Genomic DNA, 18819 nt, shown 5'->3' with positions numbered 1-18819 from the left:
AGGGCTCCTGTATACCCTGAGGCTGATCCATTGCATTTTTTTAAACTACCTAGGTGCTAGGAAGGACCCACCCCTACTAGTAGGAAAACATTTCTCTTTCCTTTGTGCAGTTGGCTTTTGTCTGGCTTGGTTAGTTTGTTGGTTACCTATTTGCAAAACATCTTGAGTTCCTTTTCTTAATGTGTCTTTTGCAAAGTCTTAGCCTTGGTGGAAATGCTGAGAGTCTGCAGGGGAAGGGAAGAACAGCAGATATCTCCCAAAATAAAATCTCTACATGAAAAAAGGAATAGTGTACCTGTGGTTTCTTTTTTGTTTATACATTTATGCTCCCAGTGTTTGTGAAAAAAAGTTAACTATTCTAATTTTATTCCCAATATGCTAATTAACAAATTTGATCTTGCTTAAATTTTTGCCAATAAAACGGACTTCAAAAGACAAAGCTACTCATTTCTTCTCCATTTATAAGCATACTGTGACATACTTTCTTTGCAGACATGACTCACTACCAAACCCCACTGGAGCACTGAATAAATACTCAGTGGTAACTTAGCAACAGTTGGCAGCAACACTAACCCATCAGATGGTGACCTCTCCTCCGTTTTGGATCCTCAGAGAGACTAGCCAACCTTGACATTGATTCCATGTATGTATATTTCCTGCTCTGACTTTTGGTGCTCTGGCTTATGATGCTAGATAAGATAGAACCACCAGTATGGAGTAACTCTGTATTAACTGCTGTGCTTCACTTCTTGTAGATCTGGAAAGATGATTGAACAGTTTGATAATTACTTGATAGAATTTTTCAGAGTTTAGAAATATACACCAAGAACCACAAGGAAGACATTTCCACGTGGAGGCACTCCCTAAGCCTGGCCTCCTAGGGACTGACCTGGCCTACTCTTCAGGCAGTGTGACATGACAGTGTGACACGTCAGGGTCACCTGGGAGATCAGGAGCCCTCAGTTCTCCAGGTGAGCACCACCAACCATTGCTGCATGAGCTTCAATTCACTCCCTAACTTTCCAGGAATTCTCCTCACACAGCTTTAAAATTAGGGGCTCTCTCAGTTGAAACAAACCTGAAAGTTTTTGTCTGCATTTGACAGTTTTCCAGATAACACTTCTGGTTTAAAATACTTCCTTGTATTACACTTATTCCAAGAACTATACTATCTCTCTTCTGATGATGGTGTTATGAATCAAATTGTTTTCTTTTTATTTAAAAAACATATTCTCCTCTCATATACTACATCCCCTCCTAGCTCCTCAAAATACCTCCCCTCTCCCCCAGATCCAGATCCACTGGAAAGCTCCTTATTAGTATATAGAAAATGTATCTTAATTTTTAAAAACTTACATTTTTGAACAAGTGCTGGATATTTCACATCATCCCTGATACCTCCCACCCTCCTTCCTCTGGCCCTTCTCCCTTTCTGCTTAGTCCCCTGTGTCTGCTGAACAGCTTAACTCCTGCTTTCATGTTACATATGCATGCATAATTTTATGTATCTATATAAAATGTAGGAATAAGAGAAAAGAAACAATATGTATCTTTATGAGACTGGCTTAATTCATATAATACGATTATGTCCAGTTGCATGCAATTTCCTGCAAATAGCATGACTTCATTTTCTTCATGGTAGGGAAAAATTCCAGTGTGTATATACACTACATTTTCCTTGGACATTCCTGTTTGTTGGACACCTGTGTTGGTTTCATAACAACTGTGGTGAATAGTGCTGCAATAAACACTGATGAGCAACCATCTCTGTCATAGTTTAGCTTGGAGTTCTTTGGATAAATACACAAAAGTGATACAGCTGTGTTACCTAGTAAGCGGACTAGTTCGCAATCCCACCATCAGCGTGTAGGGTTCCATTTGGTTTATGTTCACATCTTTGCACTAATTGTTGTTGTTATTTGTTTTCTTTTAAACTGACGTTCTGACTGGGGTAAAATAAAATCTTAATGTAGTTTCAAATAATGTGGTGCGGGGGTGTATGAATGTGAGAGTGTACCCCTGTATGCACATGCAGGAGCAGAGCAATATATCAGGTGTCTTCTTCTATCATTCTCTGTTTTTATGCTTGCTTGCTTGCTTGCTTGTTTGCTTGCTTGCTTGCTTGCTTGCTTGCTTGCTTGCTTGCTTGCTTGCTTGCTTGCTTGCTTGCAACACTGTCTTTCACTGAATTGGCAGCTTAAGCTTTGAGGTTTTCTTGTGCCCACCCCCTGTCCAATACTGGGGTCATAGGAATTATACAGCCTGGCTTTTTATAGTGGTGTTAGGAGTCCAAACTCAGATACACATTCTGGCAAAGCAAATACTTTTTCCCACTGAGCCCTCTCCTGAGCCCCTCAATGTAGTTTTTGCCATGCAATGTCTCTTGAATAGTGATGTTGTGAATATTTCATCTTTTTATTGTCCATTTATATTTCAGATTTTGAAAATTCTGTTTTATTTTGTTAGCCCATTTTATTTCTCCCATTCTGTAACCCATATGTCTTAGTCAGTGTCCATTGCTGTGAAGAGACACTATGACCATAGCAACTCTTATAAAGGGAAGCATTTAATTGGGACTGGCTTACAGCTCAGAGATTTAGTCCATGGTCATCATGGTAGGAAGCCTGGCAGCATGCAGTCAGATGTGGCATTAGAGCGTAGCTTAGAGTTCTACATCTGTATCCACAGGCAGCAGGCAGAGACAGATGCCAAGCCTGGCTTGAGCATTAGAAATCCCAAAGCCCACCCCCAGCGACACCCTTCCTCCAAGACCACACCTACTCCAACAAAGCGACATCTCCTAATCCCCGTCAAGTATCACCACTGCCTAATGACCAACCAGTCAACTATATGAGCCTGGGGGGGGGGCGGCCATTCCTACCCAAACCACCACACCATCTCTTCATTCCATTAATTGTATCTTTGCTGTACAGAATTTTAAAACTACATTCAGTTCCATTTGTCAGCCATTGCTCTGATTTCCTGAGCAGCTAGAGTCTATTAAGAAAGCAGTTGTAGAAGCCTTTATCTTGGAGTAGTTAGTTCCCCTACTTTCTTCTCTGATAGCTTCAGAATTTTGGGTCTTACATTAAGATCCCTGGACCATGGGAATGGATTTTTTGTTTAAGACAAGAAATCAGGATTTAGTTTGATTCTTTTACATGTTGATATACACTTTCACCAGCATCATTGTTGAAGATGTTGTCTTTACTTCAAGTTGTTTCTATCTCTTTGTCAAAATTCAGTTGCTGTAGTTTCTTGGATTTATATCTGGGTCATACATTCTATTCCATGATTTTTGTGTCTGTTTTGTGCCATATCATGTTGTTTCTGATACTGAGAGTGTATTATAACTTGAAGTCAGATGTAATGATACTTTGAGTGGTTTTTTTCCTCAGAATTGTATGCTTCTAAATAAATGTCTTTTTATATTTCTGTGAAATATGCATTTGGAATTTCGACTGGGATAAAATTGAATCTGTGACTGACTTTTGGTATGACAGCCAGTTTCACAATATTGACTCAGACTCATGACCAATGAGAGGTCTTCTATAATTTATATCTTCAAACGTTTTTGAGTTTTCATTATAGATGTCTTTCACATTCTCACTTGGGCTTATTCCAAGGTACTATTTTAGGCCTTTGGAAGAGGATTGTTTTATTAATTTCTTCTCAGTATGCTCACTATTTGGGTAGGAAGGCTACTGGTGTGTGGTGAAGCTGTTGGTTATCTGTAAGAGCTTTCTTGTGACGTGTTTTGTATCTCTTAGGTATACATTCAAATCATGGGTGAATAAGGATGCTTTGAAGACTTTCAGGCATTATGTGGAATAAAAGTGGAGAAAGTAAGGCTGGAGCTATGACATATAATAATAACTAAATTTTCTTTTCCTTTTTTTTTTTTTTTTTTTTTGGTTTTTCAAGACAGGGTTTCTCTGTGGTTTTGGAGGCTGTCCTGGAACTAACTCTTGTAGACCAGGCTGGTCTCCAACTCACAGAAATCCACCTGCCTCTGTCTCCCGAGTGTTGGGATTAAAGGCATGTGCCACCACTGCACAACTGGTCATGAATTCTTTTACCCTGTTTCTATGACAGAAAGTGTTTCCTTCTTCAATTATGTCAGACAGTTTCTCTGAGTATAGTAGTCTGAATTAGCATTTGTTGTTTTTCAGAACTTGAATTATGTGTAAAAGTATCTACTGTGAATCTGTTAATCTTGTGGACCTACTTTTATATGTGACTTGCTGTTTCTCTCTTACAGCCTTCACTATTCTTTGTTCTTTCACTTTCACTACAATATGACATAAGGAGTTCATTATATTGCCTTCTCTTGTCTTTAGTATTCTAAATGCCTCCTGTACTTCCACAGACATTTCTTCCCCTAGAAATGGGAAGTTTTCTACTATAATTTTATTGAAAATGTTTTCTATGCTTTTAGCATGAAATTATTTTCCTTTTATGCCAAAAATTTATAGATTTGTTCTTTTCAGAGTGATCCATAGATCTAATGTGTTCCCTTCATATATTTTGATTAATTTATCATTTTCATTGACTGAGTGTTCCAATTTTTCTACCTCATCTTTACTCTGATAGTCAGTGCTTTCTATGTTCCTATGTTTCTATGTTTCTATGTTCTGTTAGTGAGACTTTTCACAGAGCTTTGCATTTTACTTATTGAATTTTTAATTTCCCTTATATCTAGATGCTTTCTTATATTTCTATCTCTTTATTGAATTCCATTTCCATATCCTTTGTTGATATCCTTATTTCTATCAGCTGTTAGTTTTCTTCTACAATTCATAAAGTTTGTGCCTCTAATTTCTTTGAACACATTCAGTTTAGTCTGGTGACCCCAGCTCTCAGTTTCCCAATAGTGGGGTCATAGGATACAGAGACATGGAGATCACAGGTGTATTTCTGAAATTCCATCTGGCTGTTATTCCTTTGAATGTCATGTGCCAATGTGGAGTGCCAATCTCCCAACACTATAAAAAAGAAGATTTTCTTGGAGTCTCCTTCTGTTATTGAACTTAAGAGTGAAGATTTTTCCTAGCCTCTCTAGATCACACAGACTGCTGTTGGCACTCCCTCTCACTGGGAATAAGGGTAATATCTCCTATTTCACTTAGCTACTTAAGCGAGCAGTATCCATGTCACCCATCTCTTCTTATAGCTGTTATGTCGCTTTGCCCAGTTTATTTCTTGAAGATTCTGGAAGATCATATCTAAGTGTCAGCCACCACCTTCTGAAATGGGGTGGTTATTATTTCTTCAGGGTACCATTTAACATGTTAAGGCAAGATGACTAAACTAAATGTATTACTTTGTTTTCTTTTGCTGTGATAAAATACCATGATCAATGCAACTTATAAACAAAAGAGTTTGTTTTGGCTTACAGTTTCAGAGGGCTTGAGTTCATAAAAGCAGGGCAGAGGCAGCAGGAGTAGGAAGTGGGTGCTCACATTTTGAACCACAAGAATTAATCAGAGAGAGAAACTGAAGATAGTAAAGATTCTTAAACTCTCAAAGCCCTCCTCCAGTGACATACTTCTAACAATACCATACCTCCTAAACCCCCTCAAACAACTCCACCAAATGGTGTTCAAATACACGAGCCTATGGGAGACGTACTCCCTCAAATCACAACACTAAATTTAAAAAAGTAATGTGTATAATGTAGAAATGCTGTGTTTAGAGGTAATTGTCATCTTAGAAAATAATGTGTAAGAACTGGCTTCATCTAAATGGGGTTTGAAACTTGTAATTTCATAATCTGTCAATACATTCTCAGTGTTGGTAAGATAATCCTGGCAATACATACACACCCTGTATGATGACCTGTTTCTAAAATGGGAAGTAACAGATTTGTTCTTTACGGATTTCATCAAGGCTGACATCAAGGGACAGACTTTATCTCCCAGGACTTAAGGCACAAAGAACAAATGACAGAACAGGTATGTTCACATAATAGCCAACACTTCAGAACCATAATTTGCAGTTATAGTTATGAATGTTGTCAAATCTCCAAAATAGCCAGAATATAGGCATAATTATTCAGTCTGTCAGCACTGTACCAGGTTAACACTGGCAAGTATGGTAGAACCAAATCACCAAGTGAATAACATTGCTCCACATCTGAATGTTCAGTCCAGGAAATGTAGATAATGAAAGTCAATGTTTATTAAATCAGACCAATGAGGATGCAGCAACAAAGAGCACCCAAGCCTCAGAGGAGTAAAAGAATGAATGTCATTTCTCTCTAAACCCATCATCAATTGAAAAGTTTTTGTGCATCATAATAATAATCCAGAGATCTTCCACCAACATAGAGGCTTAAATCATAACACCAGAGGGCGAAACAGAGTTCTGGGGTCTTTGCATTGACAATTAAGTGTTACCTAGCAGAAGTGGCATGGTCAGTTTTTTTCCCCACATTTATGGACATTTATGGTCTTATGGACATTTGCCATAAGACCAACTTCAGTGAAATTGGTCATTTTATAACTCCATAATATCTTAATATATCATTGCAGGTTTAATTTATATTTCCCTAGTAATTAAAGGTTGTCAGCACATTTTCCAGCAAGTTCATTGACCGTCTGATAAATTTTTTCCCGATAAATTGTTCAGATTTTTAAATACTTCACTTTGATTGTTGTATTCTACTTATTGTGACATAGTATGTACTACTCTATGCTCTGAATACAAGTTCCTTGTGGAAAATAGGTTTTGTCAATACCTTATTGCAGTTGCCTTTGCCTTTCCATTTTCATACAGTGTGTTTTGATAAGAAGATATCTTTTTCAGTTTTAAGAAATGTAATTATTCATGGATTTAATCTCTAAGAACTATTTGCCAGACATAGATTATATAATCTATTTTTTCTTTAAAATATGTAGACATGCACAAACCTGCATTATATTAAGCCAGCCAAAAATCCCACATGGATGGGGGAGGGGTTCATGAAGTTCCATTCCCAACTGAGGAGCTATTGGCAACTGATGGCTGCTTAATGTTCCAACAGCCATGGAACATTACAGCCATGCACATACAGGCAGCACAAAGTGGACTCTGCATTTTTCTGGTGGCAAACAATAAAAAAAATCAGACACATAGCTTTTATTTTGATATGTACTTCTATTTCCCACTAAGAATAAAACTATCCTAACTAAAAATGGTCCATATAAGCCATAAACCTCACAATTTAGTATTCTACAGTTTGCCTTAAATACTATGTAAAGAGAGAAAATATTGTATGCCTTTCACTCTTACCCTAATATTTATTGTTTCTTCTGCTGTTCTATATTCTCTGTAGCTCCAAGTATCAGCCCAGCATTTGTCCTCAGGCCTAAGAGCATCCTCCAACGTTATTTGCAGTACAGGTCTGTCGTGAATAAATCTGTTAGATTTCACTTTGATTGAAAGCGTCTTGATTTTACCTTCCCTTTCCAAGGATGGTTTCACCAGATACAAAACACCATGTTAACAAGCTTCTTTTCTCTTAGGTTTACTTTGAACATGCTGCCTTCATGATCAGCTATTGTCTCTTGCGTCTGATAGCAATTAAATATAAATCCTGCATTGTTAGCAGAACATATTGGGTGAATTTTCTCAGATTGCTGTGGAAGTTTTCTCTATATCTTTGATTTCAGCAGTTTGTCTATGATATCGCTAGGTGGAGGGTTTCTCCCCCTATCTTTTTTAGTGTGAGATGGGATGCACTATGTTACCCAACCTTGTCTCAAACTTACAGAAAAGTGATACTCCTGACATGGGGCCACATATGTCAATCATTGAATGTAGCTAAAACATGCTTCTCGTTGGAAATTTCTCAGTTTTTTGAATGCACAAGTTTTTGTTTTTCACAATTTTAGGGGAAAAGGAAATCATAATGGTCTCAGATACTTTTCTTCTTCATTTATTTTTTGTTTTTGTGATGCCAATTATATGCACTTTGCAATGTTGAACTCTTCACTACCTCCCTACAGCTCACTAAGGTTGCCAAGTTTTTGTGAGGCTGTTCATAAATGATTTCCCTGCTCTGCCGATTTCTGCTCACTTAACTGACTCCTTAGTTTGTAGTTTATAATCTTATATTAAGCATATCCATTTAAAATATTCTAGATGAGACAAAAAATTCATCTTCACAGTTTCTATTTGTTCCTCTTTTCCAGGCTCCATTTCACTTTTGAGATTACTCATCTGTCCATTCATGATGAAATGTATTTCTTTCTGCCTGTGAAAACACAAAACAAAGCTTCAAAATATTTTTCTGTTCATTCAGACATTTGAGCCATCTTATTGTCTTGTTCTTCCATGCATCTTAAATTGGTTTTTGACCTGTGGGCATTGTTTATAATAATCATCTTTTTTGTTTTTCTTCTCACTGTGAAGAAATTAGAGTTGAATTCTCAGTCACCTCTAGCCAGTCTTTCTGGCTATCAATCTTGGTGCTGGTTTATTAATTCCTGGCCATGCTTTTCTCCTTGTCCAAATTTATGGGTTTTGAGCTCCATATATTTGTTGTATTTAAAATCTTTTACAGAATTAGCTGTAGTGTTAAGAACAAAATAAAAAGAAAGAGAGAGAGAGAGAGAGAGAGAGAGAGAGAGAGAGAGAGAGAGAGAGAAAAGAAAGGGAGAAAACACTCTACCTAATATTCTGCCTTGATGGCTTCATTTTGCATTTTTGGCTGACTCTGGTCATAAAAAAGTTCTTTTCCTGACCTCTGGGAGTATGTTCAGGCAGGCATTGCATGATGATTGTAAATGCTCCCCAAGCCCTGCCACTGTAGACACAGCCATATGAAGACATTTCCTGCATGATCAGAAAGCTGCTGTTGAAGACACTACCCGTTGTGTTCTTCAATAATAAAGTCAGAGGACTCAGTGTTTTCTTTTCATGATACCTGGGGAGTTTCTGTGAGAGTCTATTTCAAAAAAAAAAAAACAAGAAAAAAAAAAACAGGTTTTCATCAAGTAGAAACTGTGTTTTCCTTGCCAGGAATCTTAATGCATACATCACCAAAATTGGATCGAAAGATAAGTGCACAGCCCAGCTCCACAAGCCTCAATCTAAACATTCCCCTATTTATCAGAAACGTTCAGTGTTGCTGCAAAGTCATTTTGGCAGCTCGAAAGTATGGTCTGGGAATCGAACTCAACTTTTAAGAGAACTAATATATGGAAAGTCTTAGCTTTGTAGAAATTCAGCCTTCAAAATGATCATCATACAATGAAACCATAGTACTAAAAGAAATTTGAACACAACAAAAAATTGATTTATAAACCCTTAGCTGTAAGTTGGAAACTGAATGTTACCATTGGATAAATAATCAAGAATGAGGTAATGAAGTTTCCTGTCTACTGAGAAAAAAAAACTTAACAAATCTACTCATGTAAAAATCTTCTAAAAAATGAGAGTTCATGAAGCAGAAAAGCATAAAATATAAATACAATAGGCTACTTAATAAAATATTAAGACATAATAGAAAATAAACATTATCTGTAATTGCAATATTAAAATATTTAATGTAATTAATTATAAAATCAGTGGCTTTGGGAAACAGAAGGACATGACTTCAATGTGGACACTATCATTTACTAGTTATGTGAACTTGAGCACATTTTCAGCACAGCTCCTCTGTCTGGCATTTGTACTGACTACTACTGCTACATGGTAGAGTGGTTAGAATTTTAAATGACATATTGCATGAAATTGTTTAGTCCAATGGCTGGAATCTGACATATGCTTAATAAATGGTATTGTGAAAACGCTCTATCTATCACTAAAAGATCACTATGGAATTCCGGGCTATTTATTTTCTTCTTGAACCCATAACTTCTTCTGTTTAGTAACTGGGCCAGAAATGAATATTGTTTCCATATTTCAAGTCACTCTAATGTGAGTCATAAAATCATGGACCACTGGAGTTGAATATTGCAGAAAGTGAAGATTCATGTATGAGAAAAAAATCATAAAACACCTGTTTGGAGAAAAAATGAGGCAAGAATAATCATGAGAACATAACAGATATTTATATAATACTTTGGTAGTACATGATCATTTTATAAAATTTGAAAGACACATGGGATTCTGTAACACTATGTACTTCAGCTGCCTGTGCAGTTAAAGATATTCTTTGAAAATAGAAGTCATGAGTTTTTATTTCCATACCACATGTTATTTTTCTCCTCATTTCAGTCAACATACCATTGCTAACACACACACACATGTACACACACACACACACACACACACACGTACATATATATACTCACATATGCATACATAAACAAACACCCTCACAAATGCACACAAAACATTCACACACATGAACAGGAATTTGTATCATGGGAGCTCAAGATGTTTTGGGCTGTTGGTAAAATTACTTAATCTAAGAGCTACTATAATGATTCTAATTTTCATATGTAATTGTGGCTTAGCAGGACCTCTGATTTCATCAATAATCTTTTTCCTGAATAAAGATAATGTTATTTACTAAGAATGAATAGAAGAAGAGGCGCCAATGTTAATCACAAATTCTGGATGTTGCTTTGAATGGATATGGGAGCTCCTACTGCTTATCAGGCGTGTGGACCTCTCACCTAGGCAATTGTACAAAGGTCCTACAGGCAGGTGAGAGGCTTGGGAAAGAGAAAATGATTTTATAATTTTCAGAGTATTGTATCATCCAACATTTACTAAGTGCCTATTACAAGCAACACAATATAATAGTACAAGCCTCACAGTAACTCTAGAAGAAAATCACCACTGCCCTCATTATATGATAAAGAAATGGACAGTGGGGCCAAGTAAACTGATCAAAATTCCACGGAAAATAAGTGTCAGAGCCAAGATTTTATGCATAAAGTCAGGCAGACTTCCTGGGTCATTACCTGACCCACCCCCTGTTGTGCACTTTGTACAGATTCTCAGACTTTATATACAGGTTCTTATATTCTCAGGCCTCTAATGAATGGTGTGATGATAAACTCTGAATACATGAGCTAATACTGAAGCCAAAGAGCTGTGAGTCACACAACTGAAATGGAAAATACTGCAGGAAGAGAAGCATGGCTTTCTTGCTCGGGTTGAAGCCATGGACACTGAGAAGATGAGGACAAGGCATGGCAAACTGAGTAGTGCCCAGGGACATGCTGACTCATTCAGAGTGATCTTGATAGAGCTCTTTAGCCAGACAAGAGGTCAGGGAGAACTTCAAGTTAGTGGGTGGCAACTAAGAGGAGACAGTAAGAGAAGAATGCTATTTTAGTTTTACCATGGCTGAGCTAGAGAGGGAATTTTAGAGAGTTGTGTTTATGAGTGCTTTTGTTAATGGGAGGCCGAGCAGAGACCAAGGAAAGTATTAGAGATGAGAGTTAAGAACCAAAGGATGGACCGTCATCAAAAGAAAGCCACTGTCTTGAAATTAAAAAGGAGAGAAAGTGCAGATGCACTGGACGGAAATGATTTGGAAGAAGAGAAGAGAGCACTTCTAGGTAGATCTGTTTTGTCTCAGTTCAGCAAAAGCCACCATCACTTGCTCAGAGAGTCATCTTGAAAGGTGGGGAATATAGAAGGAAAAGAAAGTACAAATAAGGGCAACTCTCCCTGAGAGGGAAGCAGTGCTGACTGTGGGGCAGAGCTGAGGGTCAGTTCAAAGTATTCCAGATTCCAAGGAAACCAGTTGTCCTGGCTATAAGCTTTTCCCCAGCATTGTTTCTTTGCTCTGGTGAAAGCAGAAAAAAATAAATGGTGCTGAAAGAAGGGAGTTGAATGGCCATGGTGCTAAGTCAGCAGTGAGATGGGGAGGGTTATTGGCAGATAGCAATCACTTCAAGAACCTGGGAGAAATGAGTTGGAGATGGTGTTGGACAAGGGGCACCAAGAAAAGTACTGAGGCTCATGGCTCCAGAAACGGCAATTTCATCTCGGACAGCCAGAGGAGATATTGAACACAGTAGAGTATGCTGGACTTCACTGGAGCACCAAGCAGCACCAAATTGAGGCTCAATGTTTCAACTAATGAATTTTGAAGGAACACATTCAAGCCACAGAAAACAATGTGCTAATATTCTCTGCAATCTGTGTGTATACTACTAACTACAAGAAACTGTTTAAATTTAATCTTAAAGTGATTTTTAAAGTGAAATTTAAGATTTACTTCCTCAAGCTCAGTAGCTTTTCAAGCACCCAAGAGATGTGACATGTGTCCAGTGCTACCATGTAGTCCAAGACAAGTCAGAACACTCCTACAGTAGCAGTTCTACTGATCAAAGTTTAGGCTTGCTAATGCTTCATTTAAAAAAAAAATGTAATGTCTGAGAATGGGAACCTCAGAGAGGAGAAAGAGCAGAGAATTTACTACCAATAAATGGACAAAATATCAGCCTCCCATTTTTTCTCTTCTAACCCCTTTAGCAATAAAGGGAAATATCAAACTTATTTATTTGCTTATATAATTTTAAAAGCAAAGGGGATTCAGGCATTACTTGATCAGGCTTCTTGCTTCCTTTTTCTCCTCTCAATTTCAAACTGGACCATTTGTTTAACCTTTAGTCCAATTTTTCTCCATGTCTACAAACATCTACCACTGTTCCAGCTTTTTCACATGTGCACCCAAAATCACTCAGAGAAAAATATGTTCCCTCCATCCTGCCCTAGAATGAAACTCTTTTATTTCACATTGGCCCAATCAATCTTAAACACTGACAATTCCCCAGGAAATCATATATATATGAATAGTCACAGTCCTGGTCAATAGTCCAGTCATCAGGCAAATTGTGCCAGGTTGAGCCAATTGAACTGGACCTATGTGGACTCACTCTAGGATAAAGACATCCTCCAAAACCCAAGAGAAACGCCTGCCTAACTACCGTGCCATGGAGCAGGCACTTCTACAGAAGCATCTGTGTGCAATTGGAAGTGAGATGGGCAGACCACAGCCCCCTGAACCTTCTGCAGCCAAAGATAAGATCTGGGTGCAAGAATCTTGTCCTACTATAGCAGTCACCAGGCATTCTAACAACTCTAACCAGATGGCTAGAAGTTCCCCAGGCTATGTTCTGAATTCTTGGCTCCCTTCACCCCCACGATTCACCAGGGAGTCACACTGACTCATTTTAAACTTTGCTCACTGTTGTCTTGGGACTTATACACACCTTCCTTGCAGCACACTTCTTAAGATGGGTTTACCAGGAAGTTTAAAAGTGAGAAAAACAAAGGAGGAAGTGATTTCAAAATAATTAGCCAAACTTAACTGTCTTCTGCATACCAACATCAACAAATTGGAAAGTATAATGAAATAACAGGAAAGCTATACACCCACCTCTCCATTTGCACTTCTTTCTGCCCTTAGGCAAGTCACTCAAGCCTCTTACATGAAAGTGTTCTCACCTGTAACGTGGGATCTATAAAAAAAAATTGCTAGGATTAAGTTAGAAATGGAATATAATGAACTTTTAAAATGTCTGGAAAAGAGTAATCATACATAAATATCATTATGATAGAGTAACAATAGATATGCTTAAATTCCTTAAAGTCAGATTAGCAATAAATGAGTTATAAATACATGAATAAATTGTAAGATGTTTGCCAGTGCATATAAGAAACAAGGTCTGTTAACGGTAAAGCACAATAGATTGTAGTTTTATTGAACTACAAAATTCTATAATTAAAATGGGTAAAATTTATGTATGAGGGTGGGGAAGGGAATTCCAAGTATGGTGGTAATATTTGAGTACTTAAGAAGGCATTAATTTTTAAAATAATTGTTGGTGACTATGCATTGCCTGACTTCAAACTCTGGCAACACCATCAATCTTGAAAAAGTTACTCAGTGTCCATGTCCTTTACTGGGGGACATCTATTTATACTGACCTCTGGTTTCTACTTCTTTGTCCCTCACCTTCTGGTCACACTCACATACATGCACTAGATGAACAGGGACTGCTTCATTTGCTGTGCAGAAACTTCTTAAGGTCATTAAGTCCCCTTTGTCAATACATGAGATCATTACCTATGCTATTGAAGTCCCTTTCAGAAAATTCATGCATGTCCCTCTATCTTGAAGTATGTTCTCTATTCCCACAGTTTTGAAATTTCAGGTTTCATATTGTTTTTGATCCATTTTGAATTGATTTTTGTACAGGTTGAGAGATACAGATCTAGGCTGGTTGTTCTTTGTGTGGATTTCCAATTTCCCCAGCACTGGTTTTTTTGTTTTTTTGTTTTTTTTTAAAGAAGCTGTCTTTTTCAAACATATTTTTTGACAGCTTTGTCAAAAATTAGGTGCCTGTAATTGAATGGGCTATTTCTTGATCCTCTAGTTCATTCCACTGAACTGCATGTCTGGTTTTGTGCCAGTAAAGTGTGCTTCTTACAGACAATAGAAAGGTGGGTCTAGTTTTTTTTTGGGGGGGTGTTTGTTCGTTTGTTTGTTTGTTTATCTAATCAGTCAGTCTGCATCTCACTAGTGAACTGAGACCTTTACATGTTAGGTTACAGTTGAAATATTCTGAGTAATTCCTATAGTTAGGTGTTGTTTCTTCTGGTTCATTGGATTGCTAACTGTTCCTTACCTTCCCCCTTATTAGTTTCAGACATTTGTTGGTTTACTGTGTTGAACATGATGGATTCCTTTATAACTCTCCTTTATTCAACCATTCCCATCAAGAAACATATTCTTTCCTAGGCTTTCATGACAGAGAGTTATCTTTCTTCTTCTAGCATTGCTAGATATCTTAATGATCATGAACTGTCTTAGTTTTGGCTTGTCTTGAAATGCCCTATATCTGTCAAAGCTACCATTGTGGAATATGGCAATCTTGGTTGGTATTTATTTACTTTTAGGCTTTAAAACATATCATCTCATACTTTCTTGATTTTGACTGTTATTTATGAAAGTGGTGATGTAATTTTGATGCATTTGTCTTTGTAGGTGAGTTCATTTTTCTCCTTTGAATAATTTAACTTGTATATAAATTGTCTTGTTAATGTGTTTTGTTTTGTTTTTAACTGTGTGCTTTTGACATATTGACAGTGATTCATCAAGTATAATTCCATCTCTGGTACTATCTTTCTGAAGTTCTAAATACCCCTCACGTTTTTATGTCAGCACTTTCCACTTTAATGTCATAGGAAAACTCTTAAGTGTTTATTTAAGTACCTTGTACTACCCTGTGGATTCTTAGGTTAGGTCTCTGGATCATATCTCAGAGGTCTTACACATTGTAGTCAGGAGGTATAGGTGGGACTTCCAGGCAGAAAGGAACAACTGAGAGGAAGAAAGGTGGAGTCTCCAACCAGACACAGAGGAAGTAGGATATGCAGGAGGAGAGGTAACAGCCACAAGCCACATGGCAACATGTAGGCTAATAGAAATGGGTTAATTTAAGTTATAAGAACTAGTTAGTAACAAACCTAAGCTATAGGCCGAGCTTTCATAAGTAATAATAAGTCTCTTGTGTCATTATTTGGAAGCCTGCTGGTGGAACAGAAAAAGACTTATTACAGGTAAAAAAGGACATTCAATTCAAATTTTCCAGCAAAGATTTCAACAGTTCCAGTGAGGCATTTCCAGGACATTATTACAATAAAGATTTTTTGATGGTTTTTTTGAAGATTTCCTTATTTTTTAAAGAACAATGCTGGAAGGATTACCATTCTAGATCTCAAGATATATTACAAAGCTAAAGTAACAAAAACAACATGGTACTAGAACAAAACAGACGTGTAGAGCAATGGAACAAAATTAAAGACACAAACATGAGTGCAAATAACTACAGCCATCTAATATTCAACAAAGATGCTAACAAACATATGTTGGAGAAAAATCGTCTTCAACAAATGGTGCTGAGAAAACTGAATGTCCACATGCAGAAGAATGAAGTTAGACCTGTATCTATCACCTTTCATAAAAACTAACTCCAGCCGGGTGGTGGTAGTGCATGCCTTTAATCCTAGCACTCGGGAGGCAGAGGTAGGTGAATCTCTGAGTTTGAGACCAGCCTGGTCTACAAGAGCTAGTTCCAGGTCAGCCTCCAAAGCCACAGAGAAACCCTGTCTCGAAAACCAAAAAAAGAAAAGAAAATAAACTAACTCCAAATGGATCAAATACCTAAACACCAAACCTAAAACATTGAGTCTGCTAGGAAAAAAAAATATTAGCCATACCTATGGGATATAGATGTAAGAAATGACTTTCTGCAATCCCCATCAAAATCCCAAGACAGTTCTTCACAGACCTTGAAAGAACAATACTCAACTTTATATGGAAAAACAAAAAACCCAGGATAACCAAAACAACCCTGTACAACAAAGGAACCTCTGGAGGCATCACCATCCCTGACTTCAAACTCTATTTTAGAGCCATAGTCCTGAAAACAGCATGGTATTGGCACAAAAATAGACAGATAGACAAATGGAATGGAATTGAAAATTGTGATATTAACCCACACACATTTGAACACCTGATTTTCGACAAAGATGCTAAATCTATACAATGGAAAAAAGATAGCATCTTCAGCAATGTTTATGCTATATAAACAGATATGAATCTATCTGTCACCATACACAAAACTTAAGTCCAAATGGATCAAAAATCTCAACATAAATCCAGCCACACTGAATATTCTAGAAGAGAAAGTGGGAGATACCCTTGAACATATTGGTACAGGAGACTGCTTCCTGAACATAACACCAGTAGCATAAACATTGAGATCTACTGTTAATAAATGGGAGCTCCTGAAACTAAGAAGCTTCTGTAAGGCAAAGGACACAGTCAGTAAGACAAAACGACAGCCCACAGAATGGGAAAAGATCTTCACCAACCTCACATCTGACAGAGGGCTGATTTCCAAAATATACAATGAACTCAAGAAGCTAGCCACCAAAACACCAATCAATGAAATTAAAAAGTGGGGCACTGAACTAAATAGAGAATTCTCAACAGAAGAATCTAAAATGCTGAAAGACATTTAAGAAAGTGCTCAAAATCCTTAGCCATCAGAGAAATGCAACTCAAAACAACTCTGAGATACCATCTTACACAGGCTGGAATGGATAAAATAAAAAACACCAATGACAATCTATGCTGGAGAGAATGTGGAGAAAAAAGGAACACTCCTCCATTGCTGGTGGGAGTGCAAACTTGTAAGACCACTTTGGAAATCAGTATGACGGTTGCTCAGAAAAATGGGAATCAGTCTACCTCAAGATCCAGCAATTCCTCTCTTGGGCATATACCCAAATAATGCACATTCATACAAGAAGGACATATGTTCAACCATATTCATATCAGCATTGTTTGTAATAGCCAGAACCTGGAAGCAACCTAGATGCCTCTCAACTGAAGAATGAATAGAGAAAATGTGGTACATTTACACAATGGAGTACTACTCAGCAGAAAAAAAGCAACGGAATCTTGAAATTTGCAGGCAAATGGATGGAACTAGAAGAAACATCCTAAGTGAGGTAACCCAGTCACAAAAAGACAAACATGGTATGTACTCACTCTTATGAATTTTAGACATAGAACAAAGGATTACCAGCATACAATCCTCTTCACCAAAGGGACTAGGAAACAAGAAGGACTCTAAGAGAAAAAGGCATGGTCCCCAGAGAATGGGAAGGGCCAGGATCTCCTAAGCTAATTGGGAGCATGAGGGTAGGGGAGAGGGAGCTGGCAGAATGTGAGGAGGAGAAGAGGAGGCAAGATTTTCAGGGCAGAGTAATGCTGGGAAGAAGGCAGAGTCTCAGGAGTTAAAACAGACAAGGAAAGAAGCAAGATGAATGTGCCATGTTGAAAGAAGGTATCATCATATGGCAGAGGGTAGATAAGAAATATAGGTTAATTTAAAATGTAAGACTCAGTTAGCTAGTAACCAGCCTAAGCTATAAGCCAAGCATTTATAATTGATAATAAGTATATGTGTAGTTATTTGTGAGCAACTTCCCAGACACAAAGAAACTCCACCTATAGAAGATCTCTGTGTTAATCATCATCCACTGCAGGAAGAAGCTTCTTTGATAAGGCTTGCGAGATGCAATGATCTACAGATAAACCAGTACGTCATCAGGAGTTGTTTTAATACTATGTCTATCTGGCAAATTAGTATTAGGCTCTCCTCTAGATCTATGGCCTATCTGACCACACATTCTTAGTCCCATTAATAGTGCCAGAAACGGGTTCCATCTGGAGTGGGCCTTAGATCATAAAGTGGTTGGTTACTCCCATAACATTCATAGCACTATTGTAGCCTTGGGCATCTCTATCTTGTCAGGCCAACCCTTGTAACCTTCAGTGGTCACAGCCGGGTGAGACTGATGGTTACTTTTCTCCCCTGGTATCATGGAGCATTTAGCACTATGAAAGCTAGCCACTGGGAATGCAGTTTCCAAGAAAGAACCTGTTTGGTTTCTCTATATTCCATGAGTCCATTGTAGTATCTTCAACAATGTGGTCTTACCTTTAAGTTCTGGATTTCTCAGATAAATGTCTGAGGCAAGAAACAACCATCCTAAGTTAGGTAACACAGACAGAGAGAAGTACAGCATCTTTTCTCTCATATGTGGTTATAGCTCTGACTTTCAAGATAAGCATGTTGTATTTAGAATACCCACAGACGAAATTAGTAGAGGGCCATGGGAGGATTTCAAGAGAAGGGGAGACAAAACATAGTGGCATACAGGGCTAAAGGAGAATAATTGGGGAAAGAAGGGATGTACTGGGGATGAGATATGGAAGGCAGGGTAAAAGAGGGATTATGAGAAGGGATAACTAACACTAAAGGACATTTGAAAAATCTATATGGAAAC

The 18819-nt window shown here is 37.7% G+C and overlaps 2 long non-coding RNA genes across 4 annotated transcripts in view; one reads left to right on the top strand and one right to left on the bottom strand.

Moving 5' to 3' along the window:
* The first annotated feature begins 5563 nt into the window (after positions 1-5563).
* On the top strand, positions 5564-7412 carry LOC107978102. Its single transcript, XR_003484557.2, has 2 exons — positions 5564-5954; positions 7316-7412. It is a non-coding gene; the product is annotated as an uncharacterized LOC107978102 (long non-coding RNA).
* Positions 7105-18819, bottom strand: part of LOC107978101 — a 41265-nt gene continuing 29550 nt past the window's right edge. For 2 of the 3 annotated variants that reach the window (XR_004769644.1, XR_003484554.2), the window contains 3 exons: positions 13331-13412; positions 8654-8929; positions 7105-8236 (listed from right to left, as the gene is read on the bottom strand). This is a non-coding gene — a long non-coding RNA (uncharacterized LOC107978101). The remainder of the gene's footprint in view (positions 8237-8653; positions 8930-13330; positions 13413-18819) is intronic. The other variant, XR_003484556.2, reaches the window with a different exon arrangement.

Source organism: Cricetulus griseus, chromosome 4 (assembly GCF_003668045.3).
Source record: "Cricetulus griseus strain 17A/GY chromosome 4, alternate assembly CriGri-PICRH-1.0, whole genome shotgun sequence".
Lineage (NCBI taxonomy): Eukaryota > Metazoa > Chordata > Mammalia > Rodentia > Cricetidae > Cricetulus > Cricetulus griseus.
Note: the sequence above shows the minus strand (reverse complement) of the source record. Positions and strands in the feature narration are given on the sequence as shown.